The 19069-nt window shown below is 38.4% G+C and overlaps 1 long non-coding RNA gene across 1 annotated transcript; it reads right to left on the bottom strand.

Annotated features, from left to right (window-relative positions):
* Positions 1-8860: 8860 nt before the first annotated feature.
* On the bottom strand, positions 8861-18836 carry LOC128779000 (uncharacterized). Its single transcript, XR_008424827.1, has 4 exons — positions 18734-18836; positions 16490-16990; positions 11328-11435; positions 8861-8988 (listed from the first exon to the last, which is right to left on the bottom strand). It is a non-coding gene; the product is annotated as an uncharacterized LOC128779000 (long non-coding RNA).
* Between the last annotated feature and the right edge of the window lie 233 nt (positions 18837-19069).

Here is a 19069-nt window from a genome sequence, read left to right as displayed (position 1 = left end):
ATCATGTGGCTTTCCTTCCTCAGCCTATCAATCAAGTAAATCACCCCAATTCATTAATCTTTCACATGTGGAATAAACCCACTCCATCGTGATATATAATCTTCTCAATAAATTGCTCCATGCAATTCGATGTGCAACTATTTGTTAGGAATTTTTGCTTGTTTTGTGCACATGGGCTGTGGATTCTTGGCTATCTGGTTTCACTATCCAAGTAACACTGGCCTCACAGAATAATTTGGAACATTTTCAATTTTCTTCTGTCTCCTGGATCACTTTTTTTTCCCTTTTAAATTTGACTCTTTATTCAGTAAATATTTACAGAATTCACCAGCGAACCCATCTGAGGTTCTCTCTGGAGTGTTTTAACTACAAATTGAATAACTCATTTTAGATATACAACGAGTTCAAGTTTTCAAATTCTTCTTAAGTGTGTTTTGAAAGATCAATTCTTTCAAGAAATCAATGCCTTTCAGGTTTTAGAATTCAATGGCAAAAAATTCTTCATCATGTTCCCTTATAATCATCAGTAAATCCTTCAATGTCTGTAATAATGCTGCTCATTCATGTTTCAATTTGGTCATTTAGGCCTATTCTTGATCGGTCCAGCTGGAGGTTTATCACTGTGGTCGGCCTTTTCAAAACTCACTGCTACATTTATTTTATTATTTCTTTTATTTCCAACTTCACTGATTTCTGCATTTCATTTTATGATTCCCACCTTAATTTGATTTGGGTTTTATTTCTTTTCCTCATTCTACTTTCTCAAGGGAGAAGTTGTGATTGTTGATTGAAAACGTGCTTCCCATGGAAGCATTCTCCCTGTAAACACTGATTGAACTCAGCCTCCACATATTTTGATCTCTTGGTGATTTGCTTTCATCCAGTTCAAACTATGCCAAATTTATCCTTTAAAACAAACAACGGCAGGGACACCTGGGTGGCTCAGTCTGTTGAGCGTCCGACTTTGGCTCAGGTCACGATCTTGCGGTCTGTGAGTTCGAGCCCCGCGTCAGGCTCTCTGCTGACTGCTCAGAGCCTGGAGCCTGTTTCACATTCTGTGTCTCCCTCTCTCTCTGACCCTCCCCCGTTCATGCTCTGTCTCTCTCTGTCTCAAAAATAAATAAACGTTAAAAAAAAACAAATAAAAAAATGGCAAAAACATTTTTTAAAGTTTCTCATGACTTTCTCTGAGGCGAGGAAGAATTTAGTCCAACAAAGTAAACTAAAGAGTTTCAAATGGAGCTTGACCTTGCCACCTCACGTTTAAACTTCTCGCCTCCAAAATCATGAAAAAATAAATGTATGTTGTCCAAAGACACCCAGGTTGTGGTAGTTGTCATGGCAGCCCAAGGGGTCACTACAACACCCTGTAACCAGCACCCAGATTAGTAAACTCCATAATATCAGCACCTGAGAAATGCACCTTGGACATGGTTTCTTTCCAAGCATAACGTTGCACCATGGTAAAGACTAGTCATTTCCCATTACTATTCGTTTTAGGAATAAATCCATGTGGCAGGAAATTTTGTCCCTATTTCTAATAGCATAGGTTAGACTTACCTGGTGTAGAACCTTATAAATAACTGGAACGTTACAGGAGGAGCGATTTTGTGTCTGGGGTTTTTTTGCTCAAACTTACGTTTGTGATATTAATCCATAAAGACACAAACAGACACTTTAAATGAAAGGAAATACCATAAACAAATGCTCAGAGACACAAATAACAGGACATCGTAAATTGAAGTGAATCAAATAAACATTTTTATAATTGGTGAAGATTTTATTGGCAAAATCAAACAGACTGATAACACGTTGCGGTGGTAACCAAGAGAGGAAGCAGGAATTCTTGAATGCTGCTGACTGCAGATAGAGATGTAGAGCATCTATTGTAAATTCAACGTCTATGCAATTTCATGTGGACATATTTTGACATAGAAATGACACTGCTAGACATTTACCCTATGTATACGCTCTATGGCAAGTAATACAGTATTAAGTGCTTTCATTCACACAATTCTAAAATTCTGGGACAAACCTAAACGTCCACTGGAAATAAAACATTTATCAGTGTGACATTTGCAGAAATTTATACAAAGTAATGCAGCTACCTATGTACTGATATGGAACACACGTGTGGTACATTTTCAACAGAAACATAAAGGATCGTTACTGTCGTTTGTAGCCACATAAGATTTTGTTTAGCAGACGGCCTGTGTATACTTGTACTTTACTAGAATACCTCTGGAATACTATATAAACCAGTTACATGTGTACCTTTGAGGTGGCAACTAGGTGAATACAGCACAAGATGGGTTGAGAAGATGTGTTCATCGTTTAGGACCTCTTACACTGTGAACATTGCAAATGTATTCACTACCTATTTAAATCAAGATCATTTAGTTATATTCTAAATGTAAAGTCTTACACTGAAACTTTTTTCACATTCTCTGGTGGAATGATTCTTGAAATTTCAAAAAAAAAAAAAAAGGTTCATTTTTGGATGGATGATTTTACTATTTCTAAAACTTACTCTTTTATCCATGCTGAAGGATATTTGAAAGATTATAATCCTTCATACGCCATGCATAGTTGACTAATTTGAGAGAATACCCTGTATTTTTCCTTACAGCTGTTAAAGAATGAAAATAGTGAACACTTGATCACAGCACTTTAATTATCAGGGCCAGAGAACTCCTTTTCACAAATGTAACGGAAACGGTTACTACAGTCAACAGTATAAATTGTTGATGGTCTCATGTGTCCACATTTCACAGGAGATAAGCTCTGTTGGAAATTCCTGCACCAGAAAATTAATTCATTTCAGAAAGACATTTCTCAGGCAAAATTTATCACAAATTGAAAACATATGTGCACTTATTTCAATGGCCTTACAAATGTTGAGAGGGTCATATAGCGTTAAGATTAGGAAGCGTAATTGTATCTAAACCTAATTAAATGTTACCAATGGACCATTGGAACTAGTGAAGAAGTACAAAGGGTAGTATAGACTGGAAGGTCTAGGGAGTTATAGATATACACTTGAAATATGCTCCTAAGACTCCTGACACGTCTGGGAAGTGATCAAATAATGTTCGGGAAGTGATACACTGAAATTACATATAAACATATCTCCAAGTGCTTATAATTCAGACTGATGTGCCCAGAGCAAGCAATTCCACTGCTAGCCTCACTTTGAGGAAAAAGGGTGCTGATTTGCCTTTAAGATAGTGTGCACTTTTTCTCCACTGAGCCTAATGTCTTCGACACCAAACGAAGCATTAGACTTCGGTGAAATTGGGCAATGAGAAGGAGGTACCTGGATTTTAAATGTGAAGGCTGGGCTACACTGTCCAGAAAAAAAATGTTTCTTAGTTTTAATTTTCACCCAAATCCTCAGGAATCTGATGGGAAGTAACCATTTCAAGAAATAAAATGGAGGTGTCCCCAAATTTTTATAGTCAGCTGTTATTTCAGTAGAACTTCTTTGCAGGGGGTTCCATTGCCTTCCCTGACGCGTTATGGGTTTATTTCTGTCTCTTGAAACACTTTTCCGGGTGATGTTTTCTGGTTATCCTCTTGTCCACTTAACATGACCTTCCACATGAGGGTGTCCGAGGGCTCAGCCCTTAGATTCCCGAGAATCATCCCAGCCTCGCACTTGTCACACTGTCTATCCACTGCTGCAGACATTTGCATCCCAGGCACAAACCTCTCACCTGATCGGCATGATCATCTATCACAAGTCCCATGCGACACCCCCGTACATACCTAAATGCTTTAACAGTTTTACTACCAATGTATCTAAAACTGAATTCCAAATATGCCCTATTAACGTTAATGGAAACGTCATTCTTACCACTCCTGGACCAAAAACCTGACACCATCCCTGACTTGTCCGTCTCACACACATGTTTGGAACAAGTGTAGAATCTGGCCACTTAGCCATCTCAGCTCAACAGACTGTCCAGAGTGCGTCTCCAAAGCAGGAGCCAGACTTTGTCCCTCCTCCGCTTAAAGCCTCTATGAGAAGGCTATATGAGAAGTCATATCTTCTCATGACCCTCATGAGCCAATCCAAGGTCTTACATTTTTCTGATCCCCACATGCTCTCACCGTCGTTCCCTCTCTGACTTACTTTTCTCCCACCTCGTTCCCCTTGCTCCAGTCCCAGGCCCTCTTGCTATTTCCTCAGGGATGCTAAGGACACTCCTACTGCTGGGATGCATTTGTATCAGCTAATCCACATGCCCTGCTCACTCAACATGCTGTACGAACTTCATTTCTCATGGAGTCTGTCCTGACCACTCCACTGAAAGCAGTGAAACCTCTCCCTCTTACCTTCATACACAAAAGACACTTTGCACTGTAGAAAAAGGAAAGATTTCACATCACTCCATAGCATATATCACCCCCTAATGAGCCATGTAATTCACTTGGCACGTTGAGATTGTCATCGCTCATCACCAAGAGCTCCATCAAGCCTGCATTGGAATGTACTATCCACAACGGCAGAAGACTGTAGCGTGTTTCATTCACCACTATAGCTTCAGTGACTAGAAGGATGCCTGGCACATTGTGGGCCATCAATAAACAGCATGTTAAATACCCCATGTTTCCCATAATATCCGCCAGTTATCTGGATTTATTTACAACGGATCACTTTTCTTCATTTTCTAAACTACTTTCGTAACATCAAATGACAAATACATGTGATTTATTAATGAAACAAGGCTAGCAGTAATTCTTGCGGAATTGTGCTAAATAATAGCATGAAAGATATTAAATACCACATTAGAGTTGCAAGATTACTAAATGACTCCTTTGGAAAAAGCTCTTTTGTTGTTTTTCTCGAATGATACCAAGCAAACAGGTACAAATTTCATGTACAGAGGAGGCTGGCTGTAACCACTTTCCTCTCCTCATTACCTTTTACCATTTCCTGCAACCATATCTGTGGACATGCTTGTATCATAGGACATACAAGATACAAAAGCAAAATGCCATTTCACTAGGTTTGGCAGGACTTTCCATTAAAGAACATGGAATAGATCATGCTCTTTGGGTCTAGTGAGGTCTCAGATTTGCATTCGGTTGCCAACCTAAGAAGCGAGATCAAATGGAATGAACAATATTCCTTAAGTCCCCAAGGATCTTTTCCTCTTCACCAATAACCTACCACTCCGTTACTGAGCAGTAAAGGGAGAAAGGCCATGAAATGAAAAATTACAGCTTCTGAGATAGGGGTGAGCCATCCAGCCATTGCCAGGGATACCTGCTTTCTTGAACCCTACTTAATCCAATCCAATGATTGTGTTTTTTGATTGAATAAGGACCTGTGAGAAAATTGGAATTATTAGTATTATTCACAGCATCAGTGAAAACATCTTACCCACAGAGGACTCATCAATAAAATACTGGGCACTTTTATCTTCAAACACTTTTATGATAAATGGAAGTGGCAGGCTCATTTCTCCATGGGGTAGAGAAGACACAGGAGTCGAAATGCTTCAATGAAGGAATCACTCAAGTCTCTGTGACTGGATCCAAGATATCAGCAAAGGGGCAGGATGGACTTAGAAATAAACAAATCTTCCCATACGATAAAGTAGATAGATAAATATGATGGCAAAGTCAGGAAATTTCCTCATCCTAAGACACCTTAAAGCATGTGAAAAGACAGGGCGCCTGGGTGGCTCAGTCGGTTAGGGGTCCGACTTCAGCTCAGGTCACGATCTGGCGCTCCGTGAGTTCGAGCCCCGCGTCGGGCTCTGGGCTGATGGCTCCGAGCCTGGAGCCTGCTTCCGATTGTGTGTCTCCCTCTCTCTCTGCTGCTCCCTTGTTCATGCTCTGTCTCTCTCTGTCTCAAAAATAAATAAACGTTAAAAAAATTAAGAAAAAAAAAGCATGTGAAAAGACAAGCCTTGTCTGGAGATATATGCAATAATTTACAGAACAAAAATACGTATTTTTAGAAATAAACAAGGGAAAAGATTACACAATAAGAAAAAAAGGCACAACAAACGAGAACATATTTCAAATAAATGGGGAGTATAGCCAAGAAATAAAGATGCCAAGCTCACTAGAGATCATGAAAATTCAAATCAAAGCCACCAGGGTATATTTTACTAGTATTGAATTGGCAGAAATTAAAAATAACAGCACCAAGTTTGTGGGATGGTTGATATCAAATCCATCTTTCAAAATATTGCTAAAATCATTTTGAAATGTAATTTTAAAATATCTCATGAAAATGGACCTTTAGGAACCCTGTCCCCAATGATTTCACTCCTACGATGATTTGTGATCAAGAGAAGTGAGGACACACAAGAGAGTTTTGCACTGAGACACGTCTAAGAATGATTCATGAAGGACTATTCCTAACCACAAAAGGTGGAAACAACCCAAACTTCCATCTTCTAGAGATTCTTAGCCACGCTGGGGAATATTATACAGCAGTGAAAATGAAGAGACTATAGCTACAAGCGGTCAAACTCTGTATCCCATTAATTTGCTCTACACACCTAAGGAAATAAAACTGCCATGAGAATTTTCCTTCTGTATGCAGTGGCTATCATACAGTCTGTGTTAACAGTGTGGGCACTGAATAATGCATGCAGGGTCTAAAATATCTCTACCATAAAAATTCTGTAAGTTCTTTGTAATCACTATTCCAATTGGCATATTGAATGGAAAGTAACAAGTTAATATCCTTTGCTATAAGCAATGTAATTGAATCTCTCTCAGCCTCTCTCTCTCTCTCTAACACAAAGGCATCCAAAAACACACACATGCATCAATATCTCTTCACAGTAATTACATTGTATCAGAAAAATTTGAGGAGTGTATAGTTAGTGCCTAAGGAAAACGAATGGGAATTATAGAATTGCGACCAAATAGATGTTATCATTTCTAAGTCTCCAAATCAACACTGATGTTAAATGTCCCTTGATTCTTTCACTCACATAATTTTGCTAGATGCTAGGGGTATGCATAGGTATCAAAGCCAATTTCAGATTTCAGTACCAATGGACTTAAGCCCCTGCTGTCATTACACTCCTGGGTTGGTAAAGCAGCAAAACATGGGAAATCCTAAACCATCAGTGTAAGAGTAATGCTTTTCTGTAGCAAAGCTAATCTCCAGTTCAGAGAGTGTATCAACAGCCCAGTTCAGATACTGACAGCCAAGTTCTCATCAAATGAGGTGCTAGACTATGAAACTCAGATTTTGCTCTAAACAATGGCAAAAGTCTCAGGGAACGTCAAAGGCTCTAGATAGTTCCTGGAAACACAGGGATAACAAGTATAAGAAGCTTCATTGAAACTCTGAGGTCCATAAACTTCAATGGCAGGACTGAAACTGAAGAACACTGAATTGGAAATGACAGGGGAAATACGGATTAAAAATAAACTTAATGTGTGAAAGAAGAAAACTCCAACCATTTGGAAGTTGATTGATAACAGCTGAGGTTGAAAATAATCGAGGTACTTATTAGGTCCTGGATTTTTAGGTCCTGGATTATTAGGTCCTGGATTATTGGTCCTTGATTTTTAAAATTTGCTTGAACCAATGTGCTAATGTGTACTTCATTTGTTTCTCATACTTATGAGTGAATCATTCATATTCATATCAGTATTTTAATAAGAATTTTATAAACAAGAAACACAGGGCTCTTTTTGTTTGTTTCTTTGGTTTTTTTTTTTTTAGATAAACTTTACATGCAACGTGGGGTTGAACTCACAGATCAAGAGGCACATGGCCCACCAACTAGGCCAACCACATGCCCCTGAGTATTGGCCTGGTTTGGGTTTTATTTTGTTTTCCTTTTTGAAAACATAGGGCTTTTAACTCATCCTTCACAAGACACTAATAGAAATATCACTGCTAGAACTAGATCGTGTAACTAGAACTCAGTGCCTACATGGACTATTTATGGAATCATTAGAAGGAACCCCACAGAATCCATTCTACTGACTTCATATTGCCAAACATTAAAAGTAATGGCAAATGTGATCTACATTTTCTCTTCTAGAAAAGAGATGCTCTCTCTGTCATTCTGGATTATAAGCAAAAGGAAAAAAATCATTTCCAAAGAATCATTCCAGGGTGCCTGGGTGACTCCATCGGTTGAGTGTCTGATTTTGGCTCAGGTCATGATCACACGGTATGTGAGTTTGAGCCCCACGTCGGACTCTGTGCTGACAGGTAAGAGCCTGGAGCCTGCTTCACATTCTGTCTTCCTCTCTCTCTGCCCCAATCCCACTCGCACTCTGTCTCTCTCTGTCTCTTACAAAGTGAATAAATGTTAAAAAAAATAAGTAAATAAAAAGAAGCATTCTAGCTACATTCAACCTCTTCATTTTTCAACCTCTTTTCCCATGGCCATGAAGGGAGAGACTCATCTTTCCTTTGAAGTTGAATCCCTCCCATATACTGATGAAGGAACAATAGAACTCAGTACAATGAGAAATTATCTCTTTAGAGTGCTCATACCCTTGAAGCCGTTGTTCTTTTGCCCTGTATTAGCCCTGAGAAGGTAATGCTGAGCCGTCTGAAGCATACTAAGTGTTAAGATGCAATATATACAATACTAAAGACTGAAAATCATTCCATGGCATGCCCAGAAGAGCAGTTCTTCTTGATTTAAAACAATGGTTCTTCTTGGTCACTGTTACACCTATGTCTCTTCCACAGAGAAATCTGCGCCAGTTAACAAAGTGCTTCAAAGCAACATGCCAAATAATACCGGAGGAAGTCGAAATAATTGTCTGAACCCCAGACATGCTTTGCATACTCATAGCATTTACATCAGGTTTAGGAAAGTAGACATACTTGCTCCTCTTTAGTATCAATCTTCAGGAGACTGGACTGCAGATCTTGGCATGACACCATGCTCCTCTCCCAAGTTTTCTCCTCTTTTGAAAAGTGGTAACAGCTTTTTCCACAGCAGTACCAGTTTCCTTGAAATGTGTCATCGTCTTCATTCCATGCTCATGGATTGGAAAACAAACATTGTTAAAATCCTGACACTACCCAAAGCAATCTACACATTCGATGCAATTTCTATCAAAATAACACCAGCGTTCTTCACAGAGCTAGAACAAACCCAAAATTTGTACGGAACCACAAAAGACACTGAGTAGCCAAAGGAATGTTAAAAAAGAAAACCAAAGCTGGACACATCACAATCCTGGATCAAGCTGTTCTACAAAGCTGTTTTCACCAAAACAGTATGGTACTGGCACAAAAGTAGACACATAGATCAACGAACAGAACGGAGAACCCAGAAATGGACCCACAAATGTACAGCCAGCTAATCTTTGACCAAGCAGGAAACAATATCCAAAGGAAAGAAGACAGTCTCTTCAGCAAATGGTGTTGGGAAAACGGGACAGCAACATGTAGAAGAATGAACCTGGACCACATTCTTATGCCATACACAAAAACAACTCAAAATGGATGACAGATCTAAATGTCAAAACCATCTAAATCCTAGAGTAGAAAACAGGCAACAATCTCTTTGACCTCACTCACAGGAACTTCTTACTTAAATGAAGACATGTCTTCAGGGGCAAGAGAAACAAAAGCAAAAACGAACTATTGGGACCTCATCAAGATAAAAACCTTCTGCACCGCGAAGGAAACAATCAGCAAAACTAAAAGGTAACCGACAGAATGGAAGAAAATATTTGCAAATGACATATCCGATAAAGGATTAGTATCCAAAATCTATAAAGAGCTTATGGAACTCAACACTCAAAAGGCAAATAATCCAATGAAGAAAGAGACAAAAGACATGAACAGACACTTTTCCAAAGGAGACATCCACATGGCCTACAGACACATGAAAAGATGCTCCACATCACTCATCATCAGGGAAATACAAATCAAAACCACAATGAGATACCACCTCACACCTGTCAGAATGGCTAAAATGAACAATTTGGGCAAGAACAGATGTTGGCAAGGATGTGGATAAAGGGGAACATTTTTGCACTGCTGGTGGGAATGCAAGCAGGTGCAGTCACTCTGGAAAACATCATGGCTGTTTCTTAAAAAATGAAACATAGAGCTACCCTATAATTAGAAACAATAATGGCACTACTAGGTATTTGCCCAAAGGACACACAAATGCTAATATGAAGTGTCACATGCACCCCAATGTTTTGCACCAGTTTCAATAATAGCTAAATCATGGAAAGAGCCCAAATGGCCATCACCGATGAATGGGTAAAGACGGTATATTCTACAATGGAATATCACTCAGCCATCAGAAGGAATGAAGTCTTGCATTTGTAACAATGTGGGTGCAAGTAGAGTGTATCGTGGTAAGCAAAATCAGTCAGAGAAAGAGAAATATAAGATTTCACTCATATGTGGAATTTAAGAAACAAATTAGATAAACATAGGGGAAGATAAGGAAAAACAAGCTAAAAACATAAAGGGAGGAAAACCGTAAGAAGCAAACCAGAAGAAACTCTTCAATACAGAGAAAAAACTGAGGGTTGCTGGAGGGCTGTTGGCTGAGAGGAGGGCCAAATGGGTGATGGGCATTAAGGGGGACACCTGTGGGGATGAGCACTAGGTGTTGTATATAAGTGACGATTTCCTAAATTCTACTCCTGAATGAATTACCAGACTACATATATGTTAACCAGCTGGGATTTAATAATTTCTTTTGAAAAAGTAATGTGTCATGATCTTTATCTTGAAAACAAAGCCACATGATCCTCAACCACAAGACCACTTAGAGACTTATGCTTTCTTTATGTATACATATATATATATACATACATATATATATATACACATATATACATACGTGTATGCATACATCTTGCTTACATCAGACTGAATGACTGAAAAATAGGTGGTTTTCCTGTATCCCAAACGTCTCATGTTGAGAATAGCTTTGGGGTCAAATTGTGGAGCCAGAGACTGATAGACGTCAGACCATTGTTAAAATGACACTGAGAAATCCTGACTTCCCAAGTACAGATACACTGCTCCAATAGGAAGCAGTTCTCCCTTCGGGAGAAATTCACCTAAGTGAATATAAGAGGGTGGTATTAATTCCAAGAGATCTAGACTGGAGAAAATTCATCCACAAGCAGAAAATACTCAATCAAATCAACATGACTTTGTGAAAGTCAAGAATTCAATTAGCTAGAAGAAAGAAAATGGATTTAATTTTAAAAAGTGAGAAAAATTAAAGGACTTGACAAATTCAATGTGAAGTTTTAAAATGATACATTAAAATTGAACAGAATGAGATAATCCCATGGAGGAAAAAAACTGTAAACTATCAGTATAATCATTCAGTACATACCTGTAGTGGGTAGTAAAATTAAGTGATCTTCAACTTCTGCTAAGGAAGCATTCTTGTCTTCTGGTTCTTTCATATCTTGCCTGATTTCTCCAGAACACCTGTGAAAAACTTCAATTCATTTTATAAAACTAAGGTCTTGAATGCTTGTAATAGATCATTTTATTATAATCACTTACTCTACTTCTAAATGGCACAGTGAGTGGCGCTGACTAAATGAAAGTACGATCAGAGACACTGCCAGGTTACAATATGTTGAAGTGCCAGAACATAAAACAGATTTTTAAATAAAATGATAACTTGCTATACATTATTTTGGAAGTACGTGAGACAGGAATCAACTTCTATAAAACAGAAATGTAAACAGGAAGTGAAATATACTTTTAGTTTCTACGCCACTTACTCTTCAAATAATGATTACACAGTTGGTGAAATGAAGTAGCCAGTATTTTATTTAGCATGTAGTATTTGCACAGGAAGCTAAACACCAGGGATTTGACTCTCCTCTAGTACAAGCTTATAATTAATACACTGAATATACATAGAGGAAGAGCACACATGGCGACTTCTAACATGCAAAAAGTAAGTGAAAAATCTCTGAGCAAATTGGCAGTATCTTCTCCAAACTCACACATAAAAAAGTGTAAAATCACGCAGTGTATGGCTCTTTAAGTGTACAAAGACGGAAAGAAAGGTCCCTTAAGGATTTGTTACGCAGCTAGGAATCGTCATTTCCAGCTCTCTACCACCCATCACTGAACCAAATGCAACGTCTACTTGTAAAACTCCAACATCAATTGCACAGTCTCCTGATGTACTCCGTGGCAATAAATATAACTACTGCTTCAACTCAGTCATCCATTCCAGTGTTCATATACTGGATCTGAATTGAAAAGACACCTTAAAGGGCCCCTGGATGGCTCAGTTGGTTAAGCGTCTGACCTGGGCTCAAGTCATGATCTCACAGTTCATGAGTTGGGCCCCGCATCTGGCTCACTGTTATCGGCACAGAGGCCACTTCGGATCCTCTGTCCCACTCTCCCTGGGTCCACCCCCCACCCCTCCTGTGCTCTCTCTATCTCTTTCTCTCAACCATAAATAAAAACCATTTAAAAAAAAAAACACCCACATTAAGACCTCCTGTACCTAAATACTACCATTTCTTGGCACCAATCAATTCCCTTCTCCTTTCCTTTTTGTCCATCCAAGGACACGTAGTACAGAACCAATTTTGGCAGGACCTCCAAGAAGCTTGCAGCATAGTCTTTATGCACATCGAAAAATAGCCAGCTTCACTGGGGCTCTTGGCTAACACTCCATTGAGCAAGCCACTCTTGATCTCAGGGTCGTGAGGTCAGGCCCAAGTTGGGTGGGGAGCCTCCTTGAAAAATTTAAAAAAAATTTTTTTTTAATGTATAAAATAGCCAATTTTGGAGCACATTTGTCATTCACCATCTCATCTCCCCTCAAGGTTCTGAAACTCAAGTGACAAAAAAAGATCACAAAATTGTACACATACAAACTAATGCTGACCAACGCTTAGATTTTCTTCACCATTTCACCTCTCAATATAACACACTATCGTTCTTAAAGCACACTCTTTTCTCAATTCAACAGCTATTTCAAGTATTTATACTTTGTCTAAATTATCTGGTGCACCTCCTTGCCCCTTCCTCTCAGAACATGGCCTCATCTGCTCCTTTGCATGGAAACAGTCACCAGCAAGGATACCTTCTCCTCACCTTCCTGCACCTCCTCCTATAGATAACACAGGTATCTCTCACTCTACCCCAGAAAAAAATGAGCTTTGCATTGAACAAGCGTGAAACTCTCACCCCTGCTCTGGATTTCATCCCGTATCGAATCTTTGGTGATCTTGATCTCCTACTGTCAATTTCTCTCTTGAACCCTCCACAGTTTCCTTCTCATGGTTCCCTTCTCTTGCATATGATCAAGTCAGCTTTCCCACAAAGTTCCTGTCCTCCTTTTTCATATTTTTTTGTAACAGAGTTCTTTTCTTTACTCTCAGATTGGGTGCTAACATAAGATTGTTCACATTCCTTCATTCATGAGACACTTACCACATTGCTCGCAGAACTGGTTTTTCTTCCTTAGTTAGCAAGTTGTTAGCTACCCCAAATTGTAGCCAGGACCTTAAGCATTACATTTATTTACTTTGCTAGTCATTTCATCTCATCTCCCTACTTCTCTCACATGCTGTAACTAATGCACATTCAATTACTCCCTTCATACATTTTATATATAGTGTTATTGCCTCTTTGTGGATTTCCTGAAATATTACTATTTATTGTATTTGTTTTGCACTGTTGCATCTTATAAAAATGTATCGTGACATGCACAAACTTTTGTGCTCTTGCTTTGTTTTTCCATTTCATATGCTCTTGCTAAATTTCATGCATATTGTTGAATACCATTGTCATTGTCTTGACTGTCACATACATTCCATTGGCAAATCAATTGCAGAGATCTCATTTACTCTCCCATTAATGATCTTTTGAGTAGTTGTGATATGTTCCACATTGTGAATAGCACTGCTACGAACTGTCCTGTAGAAGTTCATTTCTGTGTATGTGCAAGTATATCTGTTGGATATATACTTAGGGTGAGAATTACTGAATCGTGTCGAGCTGTAGAAGACAGTACCAAACTCGCTAAGTGTTTCTATCAGGTAATACTGCCTTTAACAACGCTCGAGATCATATACATCCACATATTTTCAAGGCTTGGTAAATGTTTCGCTTATCCATAATTAAAATAAATGCTTTTCTGTATTCACTGATCTCGGAATTCACTGATCTGTATTCACTGTATTCTCTGTATCTGCTTCCTAATGTGTGAAAGAGTTTTAGCCATTACAGTCAGGCTTTGACCATACCCACTATCCCACTGGAGCTACTCTAGAAAATATCATTTCGGTCTCTCTCTTGCCAAATTTAATAAGCATATCTCTAGCCATTATAATACCTGATCCTCCTGTACAATTTGGAACTCTGGACTACCTTTGCCTTCTCCCCATGATACCATAATGTTTTGGACTCCCACCTACTTGTTTAACCAAGCATCATGGTTTTTCACTGTTTTTACTCATCTTTTACCTCCAGCTAAATGTTGATTTATCCTAAGAATCCTTCGCCTCACCCTTGTTCTTCTAGCCTGATCTACTCTCCCTGGTTTCACAAGGCAGAGCTTGGTCCAGCTTCTGCTTTCCTCTATGATATCTTCCAGTATCTTTCATCCAGGCATCTTCCTTGATCTCCAGACTTTTAATACCACCGTGTACGTGCTGATGGTCTGTGTCTGCTGTTAAAACCCACTCTAACAGACAAGACCAATCTCATTCTTTCTGGTCATCTCCACTGATATGTCCAAGCACCTCACTCCTTACTGTTATTAGCACACCTACGCAAACACCAAACCGTACTTAGTGTTCTTCTTGTGTTCTCTGTAATATTTATTGGAATACATTCACCAAGGTGTGTAAGCCTCATGTCAAATGGTATCACTGATTCAAATGTCTCCCTCACGCACTCATATTCTAGCAATTCTTATTGAAGATTTCTCATAAATGGTGCCTACCCTTCATTTCTTCTTCATAACACTAATTCAGTCATTCTAACTAACCCTGATTCCTGAAACATCCTGTTATCTTCTCCTTCCACCCACTTGCCGGATGTTGAGATTGACCTTTCCCAAATCCCTATCGCCTCATGGGACAGGAGTCATGTTTTTCCCTCACATAAAACCTTTCGGTGGTTTCTTTTGTTTTTAGAACAAATCTAAAATTTCTTAAGATATTAAAATTATCAAAACGTGCATACCTAGGCAAACCTATTTATAGCTACTTCTTAATTCTCCTAAAGCATCCAGTTCTTTGGTTCTTGTTTTCTATGCCTGGATAAGTAGTCTCTCTACCCCAAGCTTCCTGATTAAGTCCTACCTATCCTTTACATCATATCAATTATTATCTCCTGGAGGAAAGTTTTCTGGCCCTCAGCATGAAGTATTCTATTCAGCTGATATCTTGAAGCCTTTACCCCAGCACTAATAATATTTTATTTTAAAAACTGTTTACAGGGCACCTGGGAGGCTGTCAGCCGAGTGTCTGACTTCGGCTCAGGTCTTGATCTTAGGGTTCATGATTTCCAGCTGCTCATCAGGTTCCCTGCTGTCAGCACAGAGCCCACTTAGGATCTTCTGCCTTCCTCTCTTTCTGCCCCCGACCCCAGCTCATGCTCTCTCTCTCTCTCTCTTTCTCTCTCAAACATAACTAAGACATTAAAAATACATAGGAGCGCCTGGGTGGCTCAATCAGTTAAGCATCTGACTTCTGCTCAGGTCGTGATCTCGCAGTTGATGAGTTTGAGCTCAGCACCAGGCTCTGCATCTGTGGTGAGGAGACTACTTGGAATTCTCTCTCTCTCCCTCTCTCTCTCTCCCCCCCTTCCATTTGCATACCCTCTGTCTCTCTCTCAAAAGTAAACAAACAAACAAACCTCATCTTGAAAAAAGAATAACTTTCATTTTGAAAAAAATCCCCTTTATACTGAGCTCATTAAGTGCTGACTGTTTAAAATTCCTGTATCTTTAGTATCTATTATACATACTCCCTGACCCAGAGAAGATACTCAAAATTGTTGTGGAATAAATGAACCGAAGGATTAAAAATTCAGGAAGAAGATATTAAAAACAAGTGTTTTCTATACATTTTTAACAATCGATGTGAAAAATATAAAAATGATATAAAAATAGATCAACCTTATATTCCTCTGTGATTTAATCAGTATTGCAGTATGATAAGGAGTGTACTACTCAAGGAAGATTTTTCCAATTCTCTGGTCATATGGAAAACTTCCTCCTTCACAAAATATAAAGATGAATATATATGTAAACCTCACTGTACATTTCAGGAAAATTTTGTGCCATTACAGCCATGACATACACTATTTCGTGTGGTGTAAAAGCTAAGTGATGGCAAAATAGCAAAATCATTGTCATCAACATTATAAACACCATCGTGATTACTAACATTTCTATAGGACTCTATAGTTTACAAAGGCTCAGCAGAAATTCAGTTATGGTATCTCATTTTTCACGCTGCTCCTTGTTCTCATAAAAAAAAAAATGTGTGTGTGCCCGATACTCACGCATATATCTTAAGCCTGTGCTTGCCAGCAGGAGGAAAACACATGTAACTCCCAGGGTTAATGCAACCTTACGCCGTGGAAATTCTGTACAGATTCAGAAAGCAAAATATATAGTAAGCATTGAGCTTAGGAAAGCCCTCAGAGTTGGAACAAAATGGAATTCATTCTGGAATTGGAAATGAATATCCCTTTTTACTGTGATTACAAATATCCTTGAATTTTACATTTACATATACCCCTTGATCTATGAAGAACCGGACAAATAACGTCAAATATACAGAAACCCAATTATCATGATTTCATTTCTTCTTACTTGAAATCATATTTTCACAAAATAAGAAAGCAAACAAAAAACTTTACCTCTCCTTTCATCCTTTGAATATCTTTCGTCCATCTGTCTCCTTGAATAGGGTGATATCGGAGTCGTGCACATCGCTCTCTACTCGCTCATTTTTGAGGACAGTAGGCAAAGAACACAGTTCGAATCCTGTGCAATGTGGCCTGAGGCATTAAAATGGCAATATTTCTCATTACGTAACAGGGACAGCTAAATGAATAAGCATGATCATCTGAAATAAACAGGTTAAAGCAAGTATCTGGGGATATTAGGGAAATTTTTTTTCATCTTTATAATGCCTTACAACAGAGATTCTACACAATTAAATAATGGTCCACGACCATTTATGGGCTTGTTATGTTAAGCATTCACTTCTTTCAAAATCATTGAATTCATGGCCAAAATTTAATAATTGATATATACCATACTCACCTAAACCTCTAGGCTTATATCATCTTTTGAAAATTACGTTTGATCACTTAGTGCATGTGTTATGCCCAAATGGCAATTATATTGACACCAAATAGACTAAGCCCTTCTTACTAAGGACACACACACACCATTTTGACCAACACTGCGCCTGCTACATTGCTTATGTCAGACCCCGCTCATTCATTCATATTATCCCTTGAACTTTAGAGTCAGTGGATCATGACTCCTTTTTAAAGTATGAGGAAAATATGAAACTCATGAGGTTCAAGGAAGGGAGTTTAGGAAGTAACATTAAATGAGGGTGGTGATTGGTTTCTTTTCTGTTTGTGGATGAGGAAAACTGAGCCTTAAGGAATATATATAGTATTCCCAATGTCAGACTGTAAATGATACACTTTAGTTAAAATAAACATATATTATAAATATATATAAATAAACATGCATAAATATGTTAAATGATAGTCTAGTTCAAGTAAATATATGTCAAAATATTAAGTTATATTTTAATGGGAAATATAAATATATACTTAGTTCAAGTATATATGTCATAAAAATAGCTTATTCATATTTATCCAAAAATATGATCCTTCACCTACACTTGGTTTATAGAAATAATATTTTCACAAAAAATACATAATAATCTCTCTCCCCTAGAAATAAAATACACAGTGATTAAAGAGGAGAAAATATTTTCCCTAAAAGAATAGTTTTGGTAAGTGTAGAAAGAATCAGATAACTGGTTTTCCTCAATAGATATGGATTTTGGATTTTTAAAAGATCTTAATATTTCACCATTTAATTACATTATACTGTTGGGAAACTTGAACAATCATCAAATAATGATAAAATGTATATACACAGTGTCATTTTTTTTTTCAATAAATATTCTCTCTACAAAAGTGCCAAATTATAAATCTTGTCTTAAGGTCGTGTATTCCTAGCTAACTGGTTTTTGTTTAGTGGTATTGGAATTGAACAAAACAATAAGAAACAAAATAATAAGAAACTAAACTTGGAAATATAAAGCTGGATTTATTTTGCTAGAAAAATACTCCTATTGTCAAAGATTCCAACTTTTGTATTACACTTAACTGAAAGAAGAGAGAATTTAACCTTTGGATAGTTCACTGCTAACCAGTTAGGTAGCACCCATAGAGATAAGAGGGGAAAAAATCACAGATTTATACCGTCTGAAAAAGAATCACATACTCCTTAAAACACGTCAGGATTAAAAAAATCATATTCTGCATCAGAAATATTCTGATCCACTCCTTTCCTCATTTGCAGAATAAAGTTAACGTTCGATATGGATTAACACAGATCCAGGAGTCAGTTCTTGGGGCAACAGTCCAAAGCCCTCCCAATTTTGTCCACAGCTTTCCCATAGCAAATGCTACTTTATCCCTCTCTGCTGGACAATGTGACAGCACAGGCACGGGTCACCCAACCTCACTGGCTGCAATACCTCATCGTACCTGGGATTTCACAGCAGGAAAAGAGCTTGGTCAGGATCACAGCTACGATGATGTGCTGGCTCTGCGGGCTTTTCGCCTCTGCCCTGACTCCACAAGGTACTAGTTGACGTGCTTGACTGACTCTCAGAGAGACCGTGTCAGGAGAAAGATAGCCGATGGCCATGTGACATTAGATACTCCCCCGCATGGTTTCCACTGGCCTCAGGGTCTCCTTTACTCCTGCACTCTGTGTCAGACAGGAGTCCTAGAGACCTCAAATGCTGAAGTTTGCAGACATTCTGTGGATCGGTACAAACCTGAGCTTCAGCAGTTACCTTGAAGCATAAAAAAACAAAA

The sequence above is a fragment of the Panthera pardus genome, unplaced genomic scaffold, assembly GCF_024362965.1.
Source record: "Panthera pardus isolate Hobbes unplaced genomic scaffold, ASM2436296v1 HiC_scaffold_211, whole genome shotgun sequence".
NCBI classification, from domain to species: domain Eukaryota; kingdom Metazoa; phylum Chordata; class Mammalia; order Carnivora; family Felidae; genus Panthera; species Panthera pardus.
The sequence above is the reverse complement of the archived record's forward strand: the minus strand, read 5'-3'. Positions and strand labels throughout refer to the sequence as shown.